The following is a 23,661-nucleotide window of genomic DNA, read 5'->3' on the forward strand; positions in this document are numbered from 1 at the left end:
AGTGCCCGGTTAAAGCACCAAGGGTGAGGTGGAAGTTGATTGAAAGGCTTCGACCACATATCGGTGAGAGTGGGATGGAGGTCACCAGGCAAGAGACAGAAGGGGAGGGATTTGGAAGAGAGGGCAGTGTCTAGGTTTCAGTTGATTCTTTCTACAAGGTACAGAGTGATTTTGTACTCTATACCCAAGAAGCTTTCAAACAGATGTGCTTAGTTGGGATTTCAATCATTGTCCTCAGGTCATTAGCCATTGGGATGATTCCCACAGTCCAAAGATGTGCAGGTTAGGTGGATTGGCCATGCTAAGTTGTCCATAGTGTCCAGGGATGTGCAGGCTAGGTGGTTTAGTCATGGGGAATGCAGGGTTACAGGGGTAGAGGGTGGGTCTGTGTGGGTTGCTCTTCAGAAGTTCAGTGCAGACTTGATGGGCCAAAGGGTCTGCTTCCACACTGTAGGGATTCTATGACTCATCCATTAACATGTTATGCAGCCATCATGTCACACAGGTTAATGAGTACACACAATGGTAAAGCATTGAAACCATGATTTGATTTAATGACATGATTTAATTTGTTTTTCCCTGCCCTCATAAGAATCTTGATAATTATACTTTAAGGCAAGATCAGCAAAGCAAGTGAAAACTGCTGGACAGTCCATTTCCAACACCATTGGGAAAAGCATTCTGACCATGTCATTAAATTCAGAAGTCATGTTGTTGGACATATTCGTATATGTTGCTTTGAATAGATTTTCAAGTTAAAGTAATTCTTTCACATCTCGAGTTACTGCATGTTAACATCACAAAGCTTTTACTACATTCAGAGGAAATCCATCTGTCTGCTATTTTAGTAGAAGCAATAGCCTATTTATGTAGCATAATTTTAATGGTACATGTTATGCTGTGCAATTCTTACTAAGTAGTAAAGCTCACTGAAGATGCTACCTGAATACAAGAATATAGTACAGGGACTAGGAGCCTGATGACTGTAAATCACCCCCATTAGCAAGTGACATTTTAATAACGAATTCTTTACTGGTATCAGGTGATAAAAATCCATGAATTAAATGAATAATTATGGTGAAGGCATCAGAAATGTCGGCCCTAATTTATTACGAATACAACCAATGAAATTAAAATTTAGTTGAATTGACATACGTGATTTAATCTGGTTGTTTGCAAAACAAGAAAATGCAAGGTCAAGGAAAATCTGGTTCACCCAATGAAGATGAATATGTCAAACCTCCAAAACTCCCTGACCAACACAATCTGGAAAAAGTTCTGAAGAAGGGTCACTGGACCTGAAATGTTAACTCCTGTTTTCTCTGCTGCTCGACCTGCTGAGTCTTCTCTAGTAGTTTCTGATTTCCAGCAGACCTAGTTCTTTGGCTTTTTGACAAACTGAAAATCTGCCTCTCCACTAATGAAAGCAAGCTACATCAATCTAACAATTCATCAGCTTTCCCAGGAAGAAGGTCCCACTGTTTCACATCATGAAGTAACCTGAGTCTACGAACCCTGGTTTCAGTAACTCCAGTCATAATAATCCCTTCAGGTTGCACTCCTTATTTTTTATTGCATTTTCTGGATTCTTGACAAGTGGATTCTGTCATATAATGGGGAATTAATTTGTGAACGATAATGATGTGCTTGATGGTGCCAATCTGATATCAACAGTCACAGACCGTTGAGATTCGAAAAAGACAAAAATGGAAGAACAATATGAGCGTGTTGTGATTGATACTCTGTACACAAAGTAAGGTAAATAACAATTTATGAGGCTTACTAAGAATGAGGAGAGAGTTACTCTTATATAAGTTAATGACAGAGATGCAGCAGTCTTAGAGTAGTAGAGGTGAACAAAGAGGCATATTGGATTCAAAAGGTTTAACCTGCTGGGTTTCTTGAGCACTTCCTGCTTTCAGTTCAGAGTTTCTCTCGACAGATCAGTGCCAAGAATGCAATACAGAGGAACCTCGATTATCCGAATATCAATTATCAGAATTTCAGGTAATCTGAAGATCTCAAGGTCCCGATAAGAAACATTACATCAAATAGGTGTTACCAACAGTGATCAAGCTTTTTGATTACAACGATTAAAAGTGAACTTGGTTTAATTAAATGCTGCCGAGACCAGTTCTGCACATCGATGGGAGCCCAGGCACCATCTCCAAATGACTCACCTCCTGCTCTCTCTCTCTCTTTCTCTCTCTCTGTGTCTCTCTCCACACTTTTCCAGGAGTCCTAGACAAAGGTTTACCCTAATCCCCACTTCCCCAGATAATCTCTCCAACATTGTCCTGTACAGGGCAGAGTGGACACTAGTCAAAAAGGTGTGTGTGCGCGTGCGTGTGTGCGCTATTTTGAGACTCATCCCCCAAAGGCAGCAGCAGTCTTGCTATTGGTGTCCAGTCCAGTCCCATTGGGGAGAAGAGATAAGAGGCATCTGGCCCCTTCACTCCATCCATTGGCTGGAAATGTGGAGAGTTGAAAGCACACAGCAGGGGTGGGGGAGGTCCGCACAGTGTGCTGCTGTCCAGTCTCCTGAACAGGGAATGGACTCAGCAAGTGCTCGCTGAGGTGAAGCAGTGGCAGGGAGAGACATCAGCAATGTTGCAGGTCCCTTACACACAAATGTGTGTCTGCTCAGAAACAAACCCTGAGACAGAGATAGAGCAACACAGACAGAGTGAGGAAAAAGGAAACTTCAGAAAATTCCCAGAGGAGAGGTATTGAATCAGTTATGCAAATAATCAGTTACCTAATCAAATTACTGCCCACCCAACTTGTTCAGATAAGCGAGTTTCCTCTGCGCTGACACCCAATGCCCAAACCACATTATAGGCAGAATCCATGAGCATATAATGGTGTAGGTTTGAGTCCAGGGAAATACTTTAAATACAGCAGTATCAGCACAAATCAGGAAAGCTTTAGGTTTCTCCTTGCATTCCCAAATAGACATTCCTCACTGGTCGAAAGACTGAAGTAGGGCTTATGCCCGAAACTTCGATTCTCCTGCTCCTCGGATGCTGCCTGGCCTGCTGTGTTTTTCCAGCACCACATTTTTCAATTCCTCACTAGTCACCATGTAGTTAGCTCAAAGTGGAAGATGGTATGATGGCTTGTAATCCAGGGAACATTGGCTGCTTAAAAATGGGTAAGTATGTGGAACAATTTTGATTTCTCACCGAACTGATTTCTAACAGTTGGTTGAGATTAAAATTGCTCCCCATATCCTTCTAATTTCAACAACCCCCCTCAATAGAACTCCACAGCTGCAGCCATCTTTTCTGTTGCTGAAACTCATGCCCATTCCCTTTTCAACTCCATACTCACTCCCAGCTGCCGTGATTCGAAAACTTCAGTTCATTCAAAATACCGTTCCTTGTATCCTCGCCGACATCAAGGTATTCAGGAGTGAAGGGAAAACCAAAGCCTGAAAGAAGCCCCCTGCATCCTATAGCCATTTACCTATCAACCTCATCAACTGTTAAGGTTGGCTCGTTAAAATGTGATAGACAGATTTGTAATCTGATGGGGAACAAAGAGTCATGGTGAAAAGGCAGAAAGCTGAGGAGTATCAGATCAGCCATGATCTCAATGAATGGCAGCAGGTTCAATGGGCTGAATGGTCTATTTGTGCTCCTAGACCTAATGGCTATACACCCCCAAATGCCTCCAATTTAAAATCCACATCCTTATGTTTCAATCGATTTCTCCCAATCTCTGTCAGTTCCCTCATTTAGTACTGTCCAAACTGTTTGTCCTACAATCATCACCACCTATTTGCTACAGGTTGACAACTTTGTGCTCATCGTTCACAACATTGGTACTAATTTGTTTAATCCAGTCTCAGTGTGAATTGAAATAAACTGTTATTACTGTATTACCCACATAACATACATCTCTGACTTCCTGATTTATACCATGCCCAACATTAGCACTGCAGTTTAGTAATGTATGAGGAATTCATACCAATATTTGCTGTCTTTTAGCTCCACCTGACTTTAGAATCATAGAATCATTACAGTGTGGAAGCAGGCTATTCGGCCCAGTGAATCCACACCAGCCCTCCAAAAAGCAACCCACCTTTTCCCTGTAACCATGCATTTCGCAGCACAGTGGCTCAGTGGTTAGCACTGCTGCTCACGGCACCAGGGACTCAGGTTCGATTCCAGCCTCGTTGACTGCCTGTGCGGAACGTGTGCATTCTCCCCGTGTCTGCTTGGGATCCTTCTGGGTGCTGCAATTTCCTCCCACAGTCTAAAGATGTGCAGGTTAGGTAAATTGGCAATGCTAAATTGCCTGGTACTGTTCGGGGATAAGTAGGTTAGGTGCATTTGTCATGGGGAAATGTCGAGTAATAGGGGAATGGGTCTGGGTGGGTTACTCTTTGGAAGGTTGGGGTGGTGTTGCTGGGCTGAAGAGCCTGTTTCCACACTGTAGGAATTCTAAATTTCCATGGCTAATCCAGCTGCCCTGCACATTCCAAAACACTATGGGCAATTTAGCATGGTCTATCCACCTAAGCTGGGGATACTGCATATCATAGAGCCCTGGAAGCACACACTGTGCAAACAGACCCTTTGGTCCAGCCAATCCATGCTAACCTTCATCCCAAATTGAATAGGTCCCACCTGCCAGCACTTGGCTCATATCCCTATAAACCTTTCCTATTCATGAACTTATCCAATGTCTGGTAAACATTGTAACTGATCCCACATCCATCACTTCCTCTGGCAGTTCATTCCACACTCTGACCACTCTCTGTGTAAAAAAGTTGCCTTTCACGTCCTTTTTAAATCCTTCTCCTCTCACCTTAAACACATGCCCCCTGGTCTTGAAATCCCCCGTTATAGAGAAAAGACACTTACCATTCACTTTATCTATACCCCTCATGGTTTTAAAAACCTCTGTAAGGCCACCCCTCAACCTCCAATGAAAACCTCGCTATAAGTCAAACATTCCATTCCCAGCAACATTCCAGTAAATCATTTCTGAAACTTCTCTAGCTTGAGAATATCTTCCCTATAACACAGCAACAGAACTGAACACAATACTGCAATATTGAGAAACAAGAGAACAATTATTGGGCCTTGTGAGACTTGGGAAGTATAAATGTAATTAAGGAAAGAGCCAATGCTATAGCTGCTCTGGGTATAATCGATCATTAAGGGCTGAGCCAGATCAGCACAGATCCTTTAAATTGAAGTACACAAGGTAGGATTTGGAGAAAATGACATGATTGAACCTGTTCATGGTTGCAGCAACTTTTGAAGAAGTTAGGGAGGGATCATTTACAATGGTCATTGCAAAGAAAGGGTTTACTTTGTGATTTCTAACCAGCAAAGTGATGATATCAGGCTGCTGGAAGGAACAGCTGGATAATGTAATTACATCTGATCTATATTACTGTCTGTTTCAAATAATTCATTTTGTATTTTCCCGGACGTATGTTAATAGGCTCATGATTAGCAATTCTGCATGTAATTGGAGTTACTGGTGCAGTTCATATGGATGATTGAATTAATGTCGTTTTTTTTTCAGAGAAACACAGAAAAACAGAAGCAGGCCTGGGACATTTGACCCTTCGAGCACACTCCGCCATTAAATATTCATGTTCTTGTTTTCTCCTCGTATCTTTGATACCGCAAGGTCTAAGAATTATATTTAACTCCTTTTGGGAAACATCCAATCTCTTTCAGTTTAGGTTTTGTGATTCCTCACTTTTTCCCCATGCTTAGAAATACGTAGCAATGTGTCCGGTTCATTCACTTATCGCGCTGTATAAAGAGACTAACCTCTTGAATTTTTTTGAAAAAGCAATATCAGCACCTGAACTGCAAATTAATAGTGTTCTTTTCTTAAGTTCTGAAACATCTCCTGTTTCTTAATTTTCTTATCAATGATAAACGTTCGTTCGGCTATTTATGGAAAGTGACTCGTGTCACACCAGAACCAACATTCATTGCTTTTGTGTCATTTTCTTGGCACCATGCGTTACTTTTCTCTGTATGACAGTTTATTTTGCTATCAGGGCAACTGTGGACCTTGCCAAGTTGGATGACTCATCCGGAATTACTGAAACAATTTGGAGCTCGTGTTTCAGTTAAAGAAATAAATTTAATTAAATCCTTTGTGCAGTATTATTTCTGGAAATGCCACAACCCGTTGCATGGTAACTTTTCCTTTTTGAATCTCATTACAGATGTCCTTAGTTCATTCACAAGTAGTTTTGGTTCAAATTCCAATGCCTCCTTTGTTGTCTTCAATCAAAATGGTGTCTCTCCATCATTTATACCCTCTTACCTTTCCCTCACTATGTTGCTTCTCCCTCCTGCAAGAAAGGACAGGACAAGAGGAAACCCATGGTTTGGGTGAGAGACTATTGGGAGGTTTGGTTCTTAGGAGATTCCCTTCCCCAGCAACTGTCCTGATGAACCTCTAGAGGAACAAAACAGACAAGGATCATGGAACAGTGGTGTCAAATTATTGCTGGCTCCTAACCCTTATGGGGGAAAGGAATGGACCTGGCACCTATTCAACAACCAAACTGCCACTCTCCAACCACAGCTAGAGATGGTAACTTGCCCAATCCCACAGAAATTACAGGGGTGCAACCAGGAAGACTGAAAGATAGAGGAATTGGTAACTATTGATTCTTGACACCAACCAAAAGAGTGACTTGGAATCACAGGAGGTTATCGCCGTGCAATACACATCCATCATCGTTGGAGCTACTGAACATCTCAGGACAGAGGTGCCCTAGTCATCTTGGCATAACCAGGAAATGGGAACTGGATCAACACCCAGTGCTGAGTGTTTGGATGTTGGCGCATGCCCATGACTTGCTGGTATTTGGGTCTGATAGGAATAAAACTAGTGAACTGCAGGTACCAATTGGACAACACACTGCAGCTCAATTGTCACAGCTACAGGAAAATTGACTGGCTCTAAGCCAGTCTGCAGCTGGTTCTGGGGGGCTAGGATGGTGGGGCTGGGAGGTGGAGGTAGGGAGGGTTTATAAAGCACAAGGTGGGCTGCAAGGGAGCTAGTTCAAGATTGCATCTATCCGCAGTTAAATTATGGAACCAGGCCAATTCCTAACAAAAAGCTGAAACATCATGGCACTTAAACCCTGGAACAAAAGCTCCAAGTTGGTTGAAAGCAACAAAGGAGATAGTGCTTACTTTTTTTCACTCCTTGTTTCAGATGGTTGACCTATTACCAAAATGGTTATCCCTCCAAATAGACCAAGGCTGTAGCTAAAGGTGGAAAGATCAAGATTGTTCCCTTATTGCTTTACCTTATTGGGTTGAATTTTATTTTTTTTTGGTATAAGGAAAAGTCCCAGAGGATTGGTAAAACTGCCATTGTAACATTCAAAATGGAGAGAGACAAAAAAATTGGTAACTATAGGCCAGTTAACATAACATCAGTGATGGGGAAAATGTTAGAATTTATTTAAAAAGCTTTTAGAAACAGGTATATAATTAAGCAAAATCAGCATAGCTTTGTGAAGGAGAAATCATGCCTGACAAATTTAGTACAGCTCTTTAAGGACATAACAAGCAGAGTAGCTAAAGGGAGACCAGTAGATTTAATATGTTTGGAATGCCAAATGACGTTTGATAACATACTGCACATAGCATAAGGCTACTCAATAAGATAAGAGTCCATTTGTTGGGGGGGGGGGAGGTAATATATTAACATGCATTGAGGGTTGTTTAGCTAATAGCAGATAGATTTGTGTAAAAGGGGACATTCTCAGGATGATAATCTGTAACTAGTGAGTGTTCCACAGGGATCATGCTGGGCCAGAATTAATTACAATAGAATATAGAACAGTACAGTGCAGAAACAGGCCTTCAACCCACCATGTCTGTGCTGTTTATGATGCTCTTCTAAACTAATCCCATCTGCCTGCACATGGTCCATTTCCCTCTATTGTCTGCCTGTTCACATGCCTGTCTAAATGCCTCTTAAACATTGCTATCATATCTGCTTCTACCAGCTCTCCTAGTAGTGTGTTCCAGGTACATATTAGTCTCTGTGTAAGAAAACTTTTCTCACCCAATTATGGGTCTGCCTTTTGAGGAGTACCTATTGCATGGGTTTCTGCCAGATTGAATCAGTCAGTATGTACCAAGTCCTTAGTTGTTTTCCTTCAGTCTAGAGCACACCAAATGACTGTCAAGTGGTTACTGCATGAGCTAAAGTTAATTGCAAACCCCCCAAATCATTGATGCAATTGACGCTTTGACTTGACCAGTTTAAGATATTTATCACTGTCTTAATCTCAGCAGGTATTTGTGGATGTACATAAATGCTGTCCATTATACACTGACAGCCATTTTCCACAGGACGTTAAGTCACTAGATAATTAACACAAACGTGCTCCTTCCATAGAGAAAATTATCCCCAAAGGCCCAATGTACTATTTTGAGACAGTACATTGTTAACAATCTTCAAAGCGTTTCCATTTATGTAACACCTTTGATGATTGAAAATGCTTTAGAGGCAGAAGTATTTTCAAAGTGTAGAACTGTTGTAGCAGATCGAGCCAACCTTTGAACAGCAAGATCACAAAAAGATTAAAATAATAGTGGGCAGATACTCTGTTTTCTGTGATGTTGGTTAAAGGATCAACATCTGCTCCTTGATAGAATTTTACCATCCGGATTTTTTCCTACCTCCTGATGCATAGGAGACTTTAGTAAATGTCTCAGCCAAAAGGTGACTCTTCTAACAATGCAGTACTGCATCAGAATTATGTTGAGGTGTTTTTGGAATGTAGACTCACTGGCATACCTACCCTTGGAAAGGTGGTGAGTTGTTTTCATGAATTATGGCATTTTTCACTTTTCGATCAAGCAGGCTGCTTTGTCCTGGATGGCGTCGAGCTTCTTAAGTGTTGTTGGAGCAGTACCCATGCAGGCAAGTGGGGAGTATTCCATCACATTCCTGACTTCTGTCTTGGGGATGGTAGACACGCTCTGAGGAATCAGCAGGTGAGGTACTCACCACAGGATACCCAAACTCTGACCTGCTCTTGCATCCCATGTATTTGTATGGCTAGAACAATTCTGTTTCTAACCCTCACACCCACCATGTGACTAGAACCTATCTCTCCAGACTCATACAGTCATAGAGTCATACAGCACGGCAACAGACCCTTCCATCCAACTCATCCATGCCGACAACGCTTCCCAAATTAAACTTCGTCCCATTTACCAGCATTTGGCCCATATCCCTGTGAACCCTTCCCATCCAAGTACTTATCCAAACATCTTTTAAATGTTGTAACTGTACTTGCATCTCCCACTTCCTCTGGCAGTTCATTCCACATATGAACAACCCTCTGTGTGAAAAGATTGCAACTTAAGTCTCTTTTTAAATCTTTCTCCTCTCACTTTAAAAATATGCCCTCTAGTTTTGAACTCCCCTAATCTTGGGAAAAGACCTTTGTTATTCATCCTATCTATGGTCCACTTTTGATTTTATAAACCTCTATAAGGACATCTGTCCTAAGATCCAGGGAAAAATGCCCCAGTTATCCAGACTTTCCTTATAACCGAACCCTCCAGTGCCAATAATATCCTGGCAAATTGGCTTTGCACCTTTTTCTATTTAATAATATCCTTCCAATTGCAGGGCAAAGAGACAGTGCACATAATCCAAGAGTAGCCTCACCAAAGACCTCGACAATGCAACACTGATGTCCCGAATCTGATACTCAATGGTCTGAGCAATGAAGGCCTTCTTTGCCACCTTGTCTCCCTGTTCTGGGAATTAAGTGCAACACTTTTCCATTTTTCCACATCATTGAGCACTCCTACACCCCGTCTGTTTTATCCCAGCAACATCCTGTAACCCAAATCACAGAACAGTTCTCAAAGATGTGCAGGTCAGGTGGATTGGCCATGCTAAATTGCCCTTAGTGTTAGGTGCATTAGTCAGAGGGAAATGGTGTGGATGGGTTGCTCTTCGGAGGGCCAGTGTGGACTTGTTGGGCCAAAGGGCCTGTTTCCACACTGTGGGGAATCTAATCTAATAATGCGCCAAGACACCATTTCCCACTTTAACCATCAGAACAATAAAATAAACATAAGAAACAGGAGCAGGGTTAGGCCATTCAATCCTTGAGGGTTCTCTGCCATTCAGTAAGGCCAGGGATGTGACCTTATCAGTACTTTCGTCAGTACTGGATCACATAAACTGACTCCCTTTAGATTAAAATATCTGTTGAGCTCAGTCTTAAATGTATTTAATTACCCAGTCTCCACCGTTGGCTGTGAAAATAATTCCTAAGACAGTCAACACTCTCATGTTAAGAAATTCCTCCTCATCACCATCTTAAGTGGGAGACGTTTTACTTTGTAGCTGCGCTCCAAGATTTGCCCACAAGTAGAAACATCACCACTCTATCAAACCTCCCCACAATTTTCAATAGAGTCACCTCTCAATGTTTCAATAGAATCACCTCTCATTCTTCTAAACTCCAATGGGTTTATAAAACAAGGTTTATTTGGAAGTACTAGCTTTCAGAGCTCTGCTCCTTCATCAGGTAGCTGTGGAGCAGGATCAAAATAAACCTGTTGGACTATAACCTGGTGTTGTGTGATTTTTAAGTTTGTCCACCCCAGTCTAACACTGGCACCTTCACATCATTAAAAAAAAGGCTCAATATGTCCAAACATTCCTCATTGGACAACCCACCTTCGCATGACTCAAGAGCAGCGTTCTGAAAGCTTATGATTTCAAATTAACCTGTTGGACTATACCCTGGTGTTGTGTGATTTTTAACTTTGTCCACCCCAATCCAACATCAGCACCTCTACATCATTTTTAAAAAGGCACTGTATGTCCAAGCATTCCTCATTAGACAACCCACCTTCACCTGATGAAGGAGCAGGAAAATTAATGGCACAGAAATTTGCTACTTGGGCCACTGTATTTGCATTGGAGGAAACAAAAAGTCAGAAGTCACACGACACCAGGTTATAGTCCAACAGGTTTATTTCCCTGACGAAGGAGCAGCGCTCTGAAAGCTTGTGATTTCAAATAAACCTGTTGGACTATAACCTGGTGTCATGTGACTTCTGACTTGGTCCAGCCCAGTCCAACACCAGCACCTCCACATCAAGATAACCCATTAATCTCAGAAATCAAGAAACTTTTCTGAACTGCTTCCAAAGCAAATGTGTCCTGCCTTCAGCAAAGACTTCAACTATAAGCAGTATTTAGATGTTGTATCATCTATCCTGTGCAATTGTAGCAAAGCTTCCCAACATTTATATTCCATTCCCTTTTTATAAATGCCATTTGCTTTCCCAATAACCTGGCCTCAGGGATAGTGGTGATGCAATGGAGAATTTCTCACTGGGGCAGAAGGCTATTGTATATGGAGTGTAGTCAGAAGAACTGCCATTTGATCCTAGTCTTCCCTGCCAGTGTTTCCATCCCACATGAGCTTTCGCCAACCCTACTTCATTGAACCTCATCAACATAGTCTTTGATTCTGGTCATCTTTGTGTACTTACTGAGTTTCCCCTGAAATGTATTTGAGCGATTTACTGCAATCACCCATTGTGGTCACGATTTCCATGTTCTTACCTTTCCTAGGTCAAGACATTTCTGTAGTCTGAGGAAAAGTCACTCGACTTGAAGCATTAATTCTGATTTCTTTCCACAGATGCTGCCAGACCTGCTGAGCTTTACCAGCAATTTCTGTTTTTGTTTTGGATTTGCAGCCTCCGCACTTCGTTTGCTTCTCCTGAATTCCTTGTTAGCTTCATTAGTGATGCGCTTATATATATGATACGAGCCCTCGTTCTGGACTCACTAACAAATGGAAGCAATTCCGCTCCATCTACTTTATCAAACACCTTCAATGTTTTAAAGTCACCCCTCAGCCTTCTCTCGCTTCCAGAGAAAAGAGCACTGGGGTTGTTCAGTCTTTGAATTAATTCAAATACACATAGAATTATCTGCAACTTTGTCCTGCATTTTCACAAGCAACCAGAGCAAGACTAGTCACAGGTCACCTCTGAAATATGAATAGTGTCTGCATTATTGCATGTGTACTTAGGAAGCAAGAAAATCATGCCACTGTATATGAATTAGACACTGATGAAGTATAATTGACTCCTGCACAGAGGCAATTTTTCTTCAGTCGCCTGAGAATAGCTACAATGTCTCATGCATATGCATGTATCAAGATGTTTTCTACACCAATTTTCCCTCTTTATTAGCAATGTTTATCTTTACAGCATAAATAATTCAAAAACGAGTCGCTTATGTGATCTTATAATGGCACTGTTGTATCACGATAGGATGATTACTGTAGTATTGCCCTGACTGCTTCCTTTCCCTATAAACTAGCCCATTAGTGAATGTGTAACAGATGCTTTTCAGTGGGTAGTAATTAGACAATTGGCAAAAAAAAACCTACAAAAATGCAATTAGAATCGCAGAAATGTTCAACGCAGAAGGCGGCTTTGTGGCCTGTGAAGCCTGTTCTCGCTCTTTGAGATTGAAACCCAATTAGTTCTACACCCAAGGCCATGAAACGCTCCTTTTCAACAATTTGTACAAATTCATTTTGAAAGTTACCGGAGAATCTGCATGCAGCACCCTTACGGGAAGTGCAATCCAGGTCATAATTACTTGCCGTGATAAAACATATGCAAGATTTTTACTTCTTTGCTAATTTTCTTCTTTTCTTTCCTTAATTTGCAACCCAAGGTCGAAGCCCTCAGGAGGTTCCACAGGAGATTAATGAGAACGCTGTGAAGAAGGAGAGAATGGAGGGCTTCAGAGGAAGTTAAAAGTGGGGAGATTTTGCTAAAACTGTGCAAGGCACTCATCAGACCACAGCTTGAGTACTGTGAACAATTTTGAACCTCTTAACTAAGGAACGATGTATTGACATTGGAGGCAGCCCACAGATGGTTGACCTCGCTGAGTCCAGGATTAGAGGAGGAAGTGAGTACTGCAGATGCTGGAGATGGGAGTCAAGATTAGAGTGGCGCTGGAAAAGCACAGCAGGTCAGGCAACATCTGAGGAGCAGGAAAATCGACGTTTCGGGCAAAAGCCCTTCATCAGGACTGAGGCCTCTTGCCCCAGATGTCGATTTTCCTGCTCCAGGATTAAAGGGTCTGTCCTATGAGAAGGACATTGGTTCAGCCACTTTTGGAAAATTGCGTGCAATTCTGGTCTCCCTTCCAGAGGAAGGATGTTGTGAAACTTAAAAGGGTTCAGAAAAGGGTTCAGAAAAGATTTACAAGGATGTTGCCAGGGTTGGAGGGTTTGTGCTATAGGGAGAGGCTGAATAGGCTGGGGCTATTTTCCCTGGAGTGTTGGAGGCTGAGGGGTGACCTTATAGAGGTTTCTAAAATCATGAGGGGCATGGATAGGGTAAATGGACAAGGTCTTTTCCCCAAGATGGGGGAGTCCAAAACTAGAGGGCATAGGTTTAAGGTGAGAAGGGAAAAATAGAAAAAGGGACCTAAGGGGCAACCTTTTCACGCAGAGGATTGTGCGTTTATGGAATGAGCTACCAGAGGAAGTGGTGGAGGCTGGCATGATTACAACATTTAAAAGGCATCTGGATGGCCATATGAATGGGAAGGATTGAGAGGGATATAGGTAAAATGCTGGCAAATAGGACTAAATTTATAGAGGGCATCTGGTCAGCATGGATGAGTTGGATTGATGGATCTGTTTCCATGCTGTATATCTCTACGACTCTACAAACCTAAAAGAATGAGAGGTAACTTTATTGAATCCTTCCAGAACCAGGAGTCACAGTCTAAGGATACAGGGTAGGCCGTTTAGGACAAGGTGAGGAGACGTTTCTTCACCAAAGATGAGTGAGCTTGTGGAAGTTGTTGCCACAGAAAGGAATTGAGGCCAAAACATTGAATGCTTTCAAGAGCTGGAAGTGCCGGTGTTGGACTGGGGTGGGCAAAGTTAAAAGTCACACAATACCAGATTCTTGTCCAACTGGTTTATTTGGAAATACAAACTTTCGGAGTGCTGCTCCTTCATCAGGTAACTAGCTGATGAAGGAGCAGCAGTCCGAAAGCTTCTACTTCCAAATAAACCTGTTGGACTATATCCTGGTGACTTTTAACATTTTCAAGAGGATTTAAATATAGTTCTTAGTGCTAAAGGGATTCAAGGTATGGGGAGAAAGCAGCATCATACCATTGAGATGGATGATCAGCCATGATCATAATGAATGGTGGAGGAGGCTGGAAGGGCTGAATGTCTTACCACAGTTCCAATAATCACTGTTTCTATGAAACATACACGTTTCTTAGGGGATTCGATGGGGTAGATGCAGATTGGTTGTTTCCCCTTGTGCAAATAACCAGAGTACATGAGCTCAGAATTAACACTTGCACATTTAGGACAGAAATGAGGAGGGATTTCTTCTCTTAGAGATTGAGGAATCCGTGGAATGCTTTTCACAGACAGCTATTGACATTATTGACACTATATTCGAGACTGAGACAGAAAGATTTTAATCAGTCAGGGACTCGAGGATTATGGGTAAAAGGCAGGCAAGCGGAGTTGAGGATTATCAAATCATTGAATGGCCGAGTTGACTCGATGCGCTGAATAGCTTACTTCTGCTCCTATGTCCTTTTCAGTATCACTAATGTTTTCTCCACAGATGCGACCAGACCTGCTGAGTTTCTCCAGCAATTTCTGCTTTTGTTTCAGATCTTTAGTATCCACAGTTCTTTGTTTTATTATACCTCAACGGCATAAGCAATTCGTGGGAAGGGGGAGTTTGGAATAACAGAATTTATAGTGTGGAAACCATTCAGCCCAACAAGTCCATATCTGAAGGGCATCTCACCCAAACCCATCCTCCTACCCTTTTACCTTACATTTCCCTAACACACCTAACCTAGACCATCACTGAACACTATGGGCTACTTACCATGGCCAATCCATCTCACTTGCACATTTTTAGATTGTGGAGGGAAATCCATGCAGACACAGGGTGAACATGCAAACTCCACACAGATAATTGCCCAAGGGTGGAATTGAACCCAGGTCTCTGGTGCTGTGACGCTGCAGTGCTAACCACTGAGCCACTGTGCCACCCAGAAATGAATGTATTGATGATAGTGAAATAGATAATGCAGGGCGACCAGAACCGTACAAAGTACTCCAATAGAGGAAGCTCAAACAGTGGAAGCAGCTTAAACTAGACAGCATGGGAGATTTACAAATATACTCACATAACTATTAGCTGTCCTTGGAAGTAGACTGGCAAGACACTAAATTGTTTCTATCCACTCCAAACATTGTGGACTGCAGCACTCCAAGTGTCATAGTTTCTCAACAATTGAGGAATGAATGATATGTACAGGGCTTGCAAGTGTGGCATATGTCCAAAGAGTAAATTGTAGTTAAAAATAATTGCAGTTAAAGACATATTATTTTAAGAGATTGATCAATAACTAAACCACAAGAATCTGTAAAGAATTATTATAGTGATTACTGGAAAGCAGCAGCAGCAGCAACTTGCATTTAGGTAACAACTTATAAAAATAAAACATCCCTCGACTGTTCAAAGGAACAAGGGCTACTGCTGATTCCTGCCATATTGCTCAAAAGTTTTGAAACAAATGGTAATGCCTTTTGGTGGTGATGCATTGGAAGCCCAGGGTCATGTCTGAGATACCCTGGCGCCCATCCTTTTTGGTTAATAGTGAAGAAAGGGTAACCGTTGTTTCAGAATCATCGAATCATACAGTGGTCCTTCAGCCCATCGTGCCTGACCTGAACCTGTGTCCCCTTGTGACTGACCCTTCAACTGAAGGGAATAGCTGCTCCTTACCCACTCTGTCCATGCCCCTCATAATCTTGCACACTCCCATCAGGTCGCCACTTAGTTTTCTCTGCTCCAATAAAAACAGCCCAAGCCCATCCCACTTTTCCTCATAGCTTAAAATTTTCCATCCCAAGTGGCTTCCTGGTGAATCTCCTCTGTACCTCTCCTGTGCAATCACATCCTTCCTGTAATGTGGAGACCAAAACTGCACAGTTTTAGTAACATGGAGGTACATTTCCCTCTTTATTGCGGCAATTGAGGGCAGACGATGGTCTAGTAGCATTATCACCTACTCTGTTAATGTAAAGACTCAGCTAATGTTCTGGGAATTAAGGTTCAAATCTCACCATGGTGGATCAGCTGGAAAAGAAGACAGCAATCAAGGCAGTGACAACTCCTACAGACTGGAACAGCATCATGGCAGCAGTAAAGGAAAGCTGGGAATGTGCATGGATCCAAAGGATCTCAATAAATCTGTGAAAGGGGCGGCATGGTGGTTCAGTGGTTAGCACTGATGCTTCACAGCGCCACGGACCCAGGTTCGATTCCAACCTCAGGCAACTAACTGTCTGTTTGGAGTTTGTACATTCTTCCCATGTCTGCGTGGGTTTCCTCCCACAATCCAAAGATGTGCAGGTCAGGTGAATTGGCCACGCTAAATTGCCCAGAGTGTTTAGTCAGGGGTAAATATAGGTTAGGGAAATAGGTCTGGGTGGGTTACTCTTCGGAGGGTCGGTGTGGACTTGTTGGGCCAAAGGGTCTATTTCCTTACTATAGGGAATCTAATTGAAAATTTTGGCAAATGAATGGAGCAACTCACCAAGGCTTCTTCACACCACCTTCCAAACCTGTGACTCTACCACCGAGAAGGACAGAGCCAGCAGAAGCTTCTTGCAAGGTTCCCTTTAACACAATCCTGACTTGGAACAATATCACTGTTCCTTCATTGTTACTCAGTAATAATCGAGGAACTTGCTTCCTAACAGCATTGTGGGTAAGCCTAGACTCCAAATTGCTGCAACTCACCCCCTTCCGCAGGGCAATTAGGGATGCTAACCTAGCCAGAGGCATCGGTAACAAATGTTGGCTTGATGCCAAGGGCAGTCTTTCTCATCTCACCTCTGGAGCTCAGCATTGATTTTCCATGTATGGACCAAGGTTGTAATGAGGTCAGGAGTTCAGAGGCACTGGCAAAAACCAAAGGGAGTGCAGAAGTGAGCAGGTTATTCCTTTGCTGTGGTGAGTGGTGTTCCACAGGACTCTGTCCTTGGGCCTCTATTGTTTGTAATTTTTATTAATGACTTGGATGAGGGGATTGAAGGATGGGTCAGCAAGTTTGCAGATGACACAAAGGTTGGAGGTGTCGTTGACAGTATAGAGGGCTGTTGTAGGCTGCAGCGGGACATTGACAGGATGCAGAGATGGGCTGTACACATTACACTAGATGTGGTTTCCCCGTGATCCTATTTGAATGTAGTGGGCTTCTTTCACTCTTATGCTCTGATCCCTTTAAGATAAAGTCCATTATATATTTTGCATCCATAATTATTAATTGTTTCTGCAAGTTAAGATACTCTGACTCGTGCCCATTGATACTTAGGTCTCTCTAAATTTCAACATTTCCCAGTCCCTCATTATTGGAAAATCATCTTGATGTCCAATGCTTTTCTTCCAAAGTGAAAAACTCAATACTTCCCCATAGCTTATTCCATTTTCCATGTTCCTGCCACTCTCTGAACTTGTCTGTAACCTTTTGGAGCTTTGTCATACCCTCACACATACCCACATAACATCCTCTCATTAGCAATCTTGAATACATTACATTCATTTTCCATATTTTAGTCTTTACTTTAAATTGTAAATATCTGAAGCCCAAGTACTGATCTTTGTGGTACCCTGCTAGTTCCAGCTTGCTAATCCTAGGAGTGACAATAACCAACAATCTGTCCTGGACCTCCCACATCGATGTGACAATCAAGGCGGCACAATCACACCTCTTCTTCCACATGTGGCTCAGGAAATTCGTTATTTCCATAAGGACCTCACCAACGTTTACAGATACATCATGGGAAGCATACTGGGGCCTGCTACAGCAACTGTTCTGCCCAGGACCGTAAGAAACTATAGCCCAGGCCATCATGGAAGACAATCTCCCATGGACTCGATTTCCACTGCTCGTTGCCGCGGAAAGGCAGCCAATGTCATCAAAGATCCCTCCCACCCCGGGAACACTCTCTTCCAACCTCTTCCATCAGGCAGAAGATACAGGAGCTTAAAGACATGTACCACCAGGCTCGAGAACAGTTTCTTCCCTGCCAATATTAGACTGCTGAATGGACCTCTCTCAATTCAAATAATGCTGATCCTTCCTAGTATAGATCTTGCTTTGTGTACCTCCTGTCTAACCAGATCCTTGCATGCCTCACTCTGTCTAAGCATCCAATGATCTGTATGTCCTTGTTTGCTGCTCATGAAACAAAACTTTGCACTGCACTTAGGTACATGTGGCAACAATAAATCAAATCAAATCAATAAGTACCATTTATTCAAAGGGAGGCAATGGTCCAGTGGGGTTACTGCTGGACTGTTAATCTAGAGACCCAGGTAAATTTCTGGAGACCTGGATTAGCCAATCCCATCACGGAAGGGTGCTGGAATTTGAATTCAATAAAAATCTGGAATTATGTGTCTAATGATGACCATGAATCCATTGCTGAATGTTGGAAAAATCCATCTGGATCACCAACATCCTTTAGGGAAGGAAACTGCCATCTTTACCTGGTCTGGCCTACATGTGACTCCAGATCCACAGCAATGGACTCTTAACTGCTCTCTGGGCATTTAGGGATGAGCAATAAATGCTGGCCTAGCTAGTGACACCCTCATGCTGTGAATGAATAAAGATTTATTCCTATTCCCTATTTTCTGTCTGTTAACCAATCCTCAATCCATACTAATATATTATCCCTGATCCCCTTGGCCCCAGTTTTATGGAAAAGCCCCTTTTATGACACCTAGTCCATTTTTCTTTGAAACTCCAAATATATGACACTCATTGGTAACCCCTTATCTAACCTGCCAGTGGCATCCTCATAAAACCTAAACAGATTTGTCAACCATTATTTCCTTTTCATAAATCCATGCTACTTGCACAATCATATAATGATTCTTTGAAGACTGAATTATAATGTTTAGATTAGATTCCCTACAGTATTGGAAACAGGCCATTTGGCCCAACAAGCCCACATTGACCTTCTGAAGAGTAACCCACCCAGACCCATCCCCCTACCTGATATTTACCCCTGACTAATGCACCGAATACTCTGGACAATTTAGCATGACCAATTCACCTGACCTGCACATCTTTTGGATTCTGAGAGGAAACCCACACAGACACAGGGAGAATGCATAAATCACTACACAGACAGTCGCCCAAGGCGGGAATCGAATCTGGGTCCCTGGTGCGGTGAGGCAGCAGTGCTAACCACTGAGCCACTGTTTATTGTTCTAAATTCCAACATTTTCCCTAATTCTAATGTATGAATAACTGATCGAAATTTCAAAGCTTTCTCTCATTGTCCTTTCTGGAATGGCTGACTTATGTTCTTCAATCCACAGGAACTGCTCTAAAACCTTGGATATCTCAAAGGATCAAAACCAATGCACCTATTGTCTCTGTAGTCACCTCTTTTAAAATCCTAAGAGACATTAGAACATTAGAAATAGACAAAATAGGGAGGGACCGCATGACTCATTGAGCGTGCTCCACATTTCAGTAAGATCGTGTTGAACATTGGTTTCATCTCGATGTTCTTGTACATGTCCCAAATCCCTTCATTCCTAGATAAACTCTGTTTATCTCAGACTTAACAATATTCAATGATGGTCCAACACACAACCTTCTGAGATAGAAATTGCAAAGATTCATAACTTTTGCAGTGAAGACATTTGTCATCATCTAATGATCAGCCTCTTTTTCCATGTTCACAAACAGTGGAAGCAACCTCTCCATTTCTACCCTGTGTTATCGACCAGGCCAGACCCCCTCAAAATATTTTAAGAAGGTAGCCTAGACCCTAACTTTTTCTTAGTTTAAAGGCAGATGTGATGTGGATATACCAGGTATGGTGCAGCTGGTCAAACCACTCGACTTTAGCAAAACAAAATTTCTTTAAACACTGCTGTTGAAACACAAACAAAAGAAAATGGAATTTAGAATAACTTAACAATTGGAAAACTTAACTGACCCGACACAGCAACTATGGAGCGTCCCAATTCCCGTAACATCCCGTAAACACACCCTTTGGTAAAAGTTAAATTGAAACGCACGTTCTTACAGGCTGGAGGGATTTCAAACACAGAAGCCAATCAAGAATCATCTGCTGAAGCGTGCAACCTTTTTCCACTGCAGCAGCTTTGCTGACTGCTACAACTAAACCAAACCAGAAAAAACTAAACTGGGAGAACCGACATTTCCAGACATTTCAGCACCTCTGCCTTTACAACCTTCTTGAAAATAAAACCAAGGACTTAAAGTGACAGCATCATCACACCGTCCAGTCCCTTCACAGTGAGGTCACCCACAGCAAAAGACTGAAGGAGTGTTAATTGCCGCAAAGGCATCCTTACCATTTGTGCTATTCACTCCTCTTCCCTCTTCACCAATAGCATATAAACTATCACTATCCAGTCCCCTTCAGCTCTAGGGAAGTAATCTCAGGCTTGAAACACTAACTCTGTTTGTTTCTCCGCACGTTACCGGACCTGCTGAGCTTCTCCGGCATTTTCTGATTTCATTCATGCAAGGAAGTAAGGCTGGAAAGGCAGAGAGTGGTGTTGATGGTAAGTGATGCAAGGAGGTTGTTGGGCTTTTTGCCCGAAACATTGATTTTCCTGCTCCTCGGATGCTGCCTGACCTGCTGTGCTTTTCCAGCACCACTCTAATCTAGACTCTGGTTTCTAGCATCTGCAGTCCTTGTTTTTACCTGGTTGTTGGGAATAGCCTGATGTGTGATTGAAATGATGCGGACAGCAAGGTTACATTACACAGCTAGATCAAGGGGTGACTTTGTTTATGATTGGGGCTTTTGCAGGGGCAGAGAGCTGAAGTGTGGATAATAGGGATCTCAGTGAGAGACAGCTTCACAGAATTGTCACAACACAACTGTCCCTTCCTTCCTGAACTGCCTCTCCAAATGAGTAATGCATTTAGAGGCACCACTCCCAGTCTTGTAGCCCTGCAAATTCTTTTCAAGTAATAATGCAATCTCATCTTGAACGCCTCAATTGACCCTGCCTCCAGACATTCTCAGGCAGTGCAATCCAGATCCTAACCACTTACTGAATAAAAAAAACCTCCTTATGTTGCCATTACTTCTACTGTCAATTGCCTTAATTACATTTGATAAATTGAGGTGGAGGTTGAAATCTTCAAGGATGAGAATCATTCAGTGCAGAGTCAGAGGGAGGAAAGCAGTAGAGATATCTCGTCATAGAGTCAAAGGGATGTATAGTATGGAAACAAACCCTTCAGTCCAACTCATCCATGCTGACCAGATATCGCAAATTAATCTTGTCTCATTTGCCAGCACTTGGCACATATTCCTTTAAACCCTCCCTATTCACATACTCATTCAGATATCTTTTAAATGCTGTAATTGTACCAGTCTCCACCAATTCCACTGGCAGCTCATTCTATACACACACCAGCCTGTGTGTGAAAATGTTGCCCTTTAGGTCCATTTTAAATCTTTCTCCTCTCACCCTACACCAATGCCCTCTGGGTCTGGACTCACCCACCCCAAGGAAAAGACGTTGTCTATTTACCCTATCATTGACCTTTGTGATTTCATAAACCTCTATAAGGTCAGCCCTTAGCCCCCAACGCTCCAGGGAAAACAGCCCCAGCCTATTCAGCCTCTTCTTATAGCTCAAATCCCCCAACATTGACAACATCCTTGGTAGTCTTTTCTGAACCCTTTCAAGTTTCACAACATCCTTCCTTTGGAGGGAGACCAGAATTGCACACAATACTCCAAAAGTGGCTGAACCAATGTCCTGTGCAGCTGCAACATGACCTCCCAACTCCTATACTCAATGCTCTGACCAATAAAGGAAAGCATACAGAATAGCTGCTTCAGGTGACTGTCTGTGTGGAATTTGCACGTTCTCTCCGTGTCTGAGTTGTTTCCTACGGATGCCTCGATTTCCTCCCACAGTCCAAAGATATGCAGGTTAGGTGGATTGGCCATGTTAAATTGCCTATAGTGTTAGGTGCATTAGTCAGTGAGAAGTGGATCTCGGTGGGTAACTCTTCAGAGTGTCGATGTGGACTGGTTAGGCCAAAGGGTCTGTTTCCACACTGTAGGGAAACTAATCTAAAAACGTCCTTCACTATCCTATCTACCTGCAACTCCACTTTCAAGGAACAGTGAACCTGCACTCCAAGGTCTCTTAGAGTCATAGATAGAGTCATAGAGATGTACAGCATGGAAACAGAACCTTTGGTCCAACCCATCCATGCCGACCAGATATCCCAACCCAATCTTGTCCCACCTGCCAGCACCTAGCCCACATCCCTCCAAACCCTTCCTATTCATATACCCATCCAAATGCCTCTTAAATGTTGCAATTGTACCAGCCTCCACCACATCCTCTGGCAGCTCATTCCATACACGTACCACCCTCTGCATGAAAAAGTTGCCTCTTAAGTCTCTTTTATATCTTTCCCCTCTCACCCTAAACCTATGCCTTCTAGTTCTGGATTCCCCAACCCCAGGGAAAAGACTTTGTCTATTTATCCTATCCATGCCCCTCATAATTTTGTAAACCTCTATTTGGTCACCCCTCAGCCTCCGACACTCCAGGGAAAACAACACCAGCCTATTCAGCCTGTCCCTATAGCTCAAATCCTCCAACCCTGGCAACATCCTTGTAAATCTTTTCTGAATCCTTTTAAGTTTCACAACATCTTTCCGATAGGAAGGAGACCAGAATTGCACGCAATATTCCAACAGTGGCTTAACCAATGTCCTGTACAGCTGCAACATGACCTCCCAACTCCTGTACTCAATACTCTGACTAATAAAGGAAAGCATACCAAACGCCTTCTTCACTATCCTATCTACCTGCGATTCCACTTTCAAGGAGCTATGAACCTGCACTCCAAGGTTTCTTTGTTCAGCAACACTTCCTAGGACCTTTGCATTAAGTGTATAAGTCCTGCTAAGATTTGCTTTCCCAAAATGCAGCACCTCGCATTTATCTGAATTAAACTCCATCTGCCACTTCTCAGCCCATTGGCCCATCTGGTCCAGATCCTTTTGTAATCAGAGGTAACCTTCTTTGCTTCCACTACACCTCCAATTTTGGTGTCATCTGCAAAATTGCTAACTGTCCCTCTTATGCTCGCATCCAAATCATTTATGTAAATAACAAAAAGTAGAGGGCCCAGCCTTGTGGCACTCCACTGGTCACAGGCCTCCAGTCTGAAAAACAACCCTCCACCACCACCACCCTCTCTCTTCTACCTTTGAGCCAGTTCTATATCCAAATGGTTAGTTCTCCCTGTATTCCATGAGATCTAACCTTGCTGATCAGTCTCCCATGGGGAACCTTGTCGAATACCTTACTGAAGTCCATATAGATCACATCTACTGCTCTGCCCTCATCAATCTTCTTTGTTACTTCTTCAAAAAACTCAATCAAGTTTGTGAGACATGATTTCCCACGCACAAAACCATGTTGACTATCCCTAATCAGTACTTGCCTTTCCAAATATATGTACATTCTGTCCCTCAGGATTCCC

At 42.6% G+C, this 23,661-nt stretch overlaps 1 protein-coding gene across 5 annotated transcripts in view; it reads right to left on the reverse strand.

Annotated features, from left to right (window-relative positions):
• dpp6a (dipeptidyl-peptidase 6a) overlaps window positions 1-23,661 on the reverse strand; it is a 1,528,415-nt gene that overhangs the window by 363,246 nt on the left and 1,141,508 nt on the right. The gene's annotated exons all lie outside the window — the stretch shown is intronic.

This window comes from Chiloscyllium plagiosum, unplaced genomic scaffold (genome assembly GCF_037043375.1).
Source record: "Chiloscyllium plagiosum isolate Xiang-an unplaced genomic scaffold, Cpla_swu_hap1 HiC_scaffold_5, whole genome shotgun sequence".
NCBI lineage: Eukaryota > Metazoa > Chordata > Chondrichthyes > Orectolobiformes > Hemiscylliidae > Chiloscyllium > Chiloscyllium plagiosum.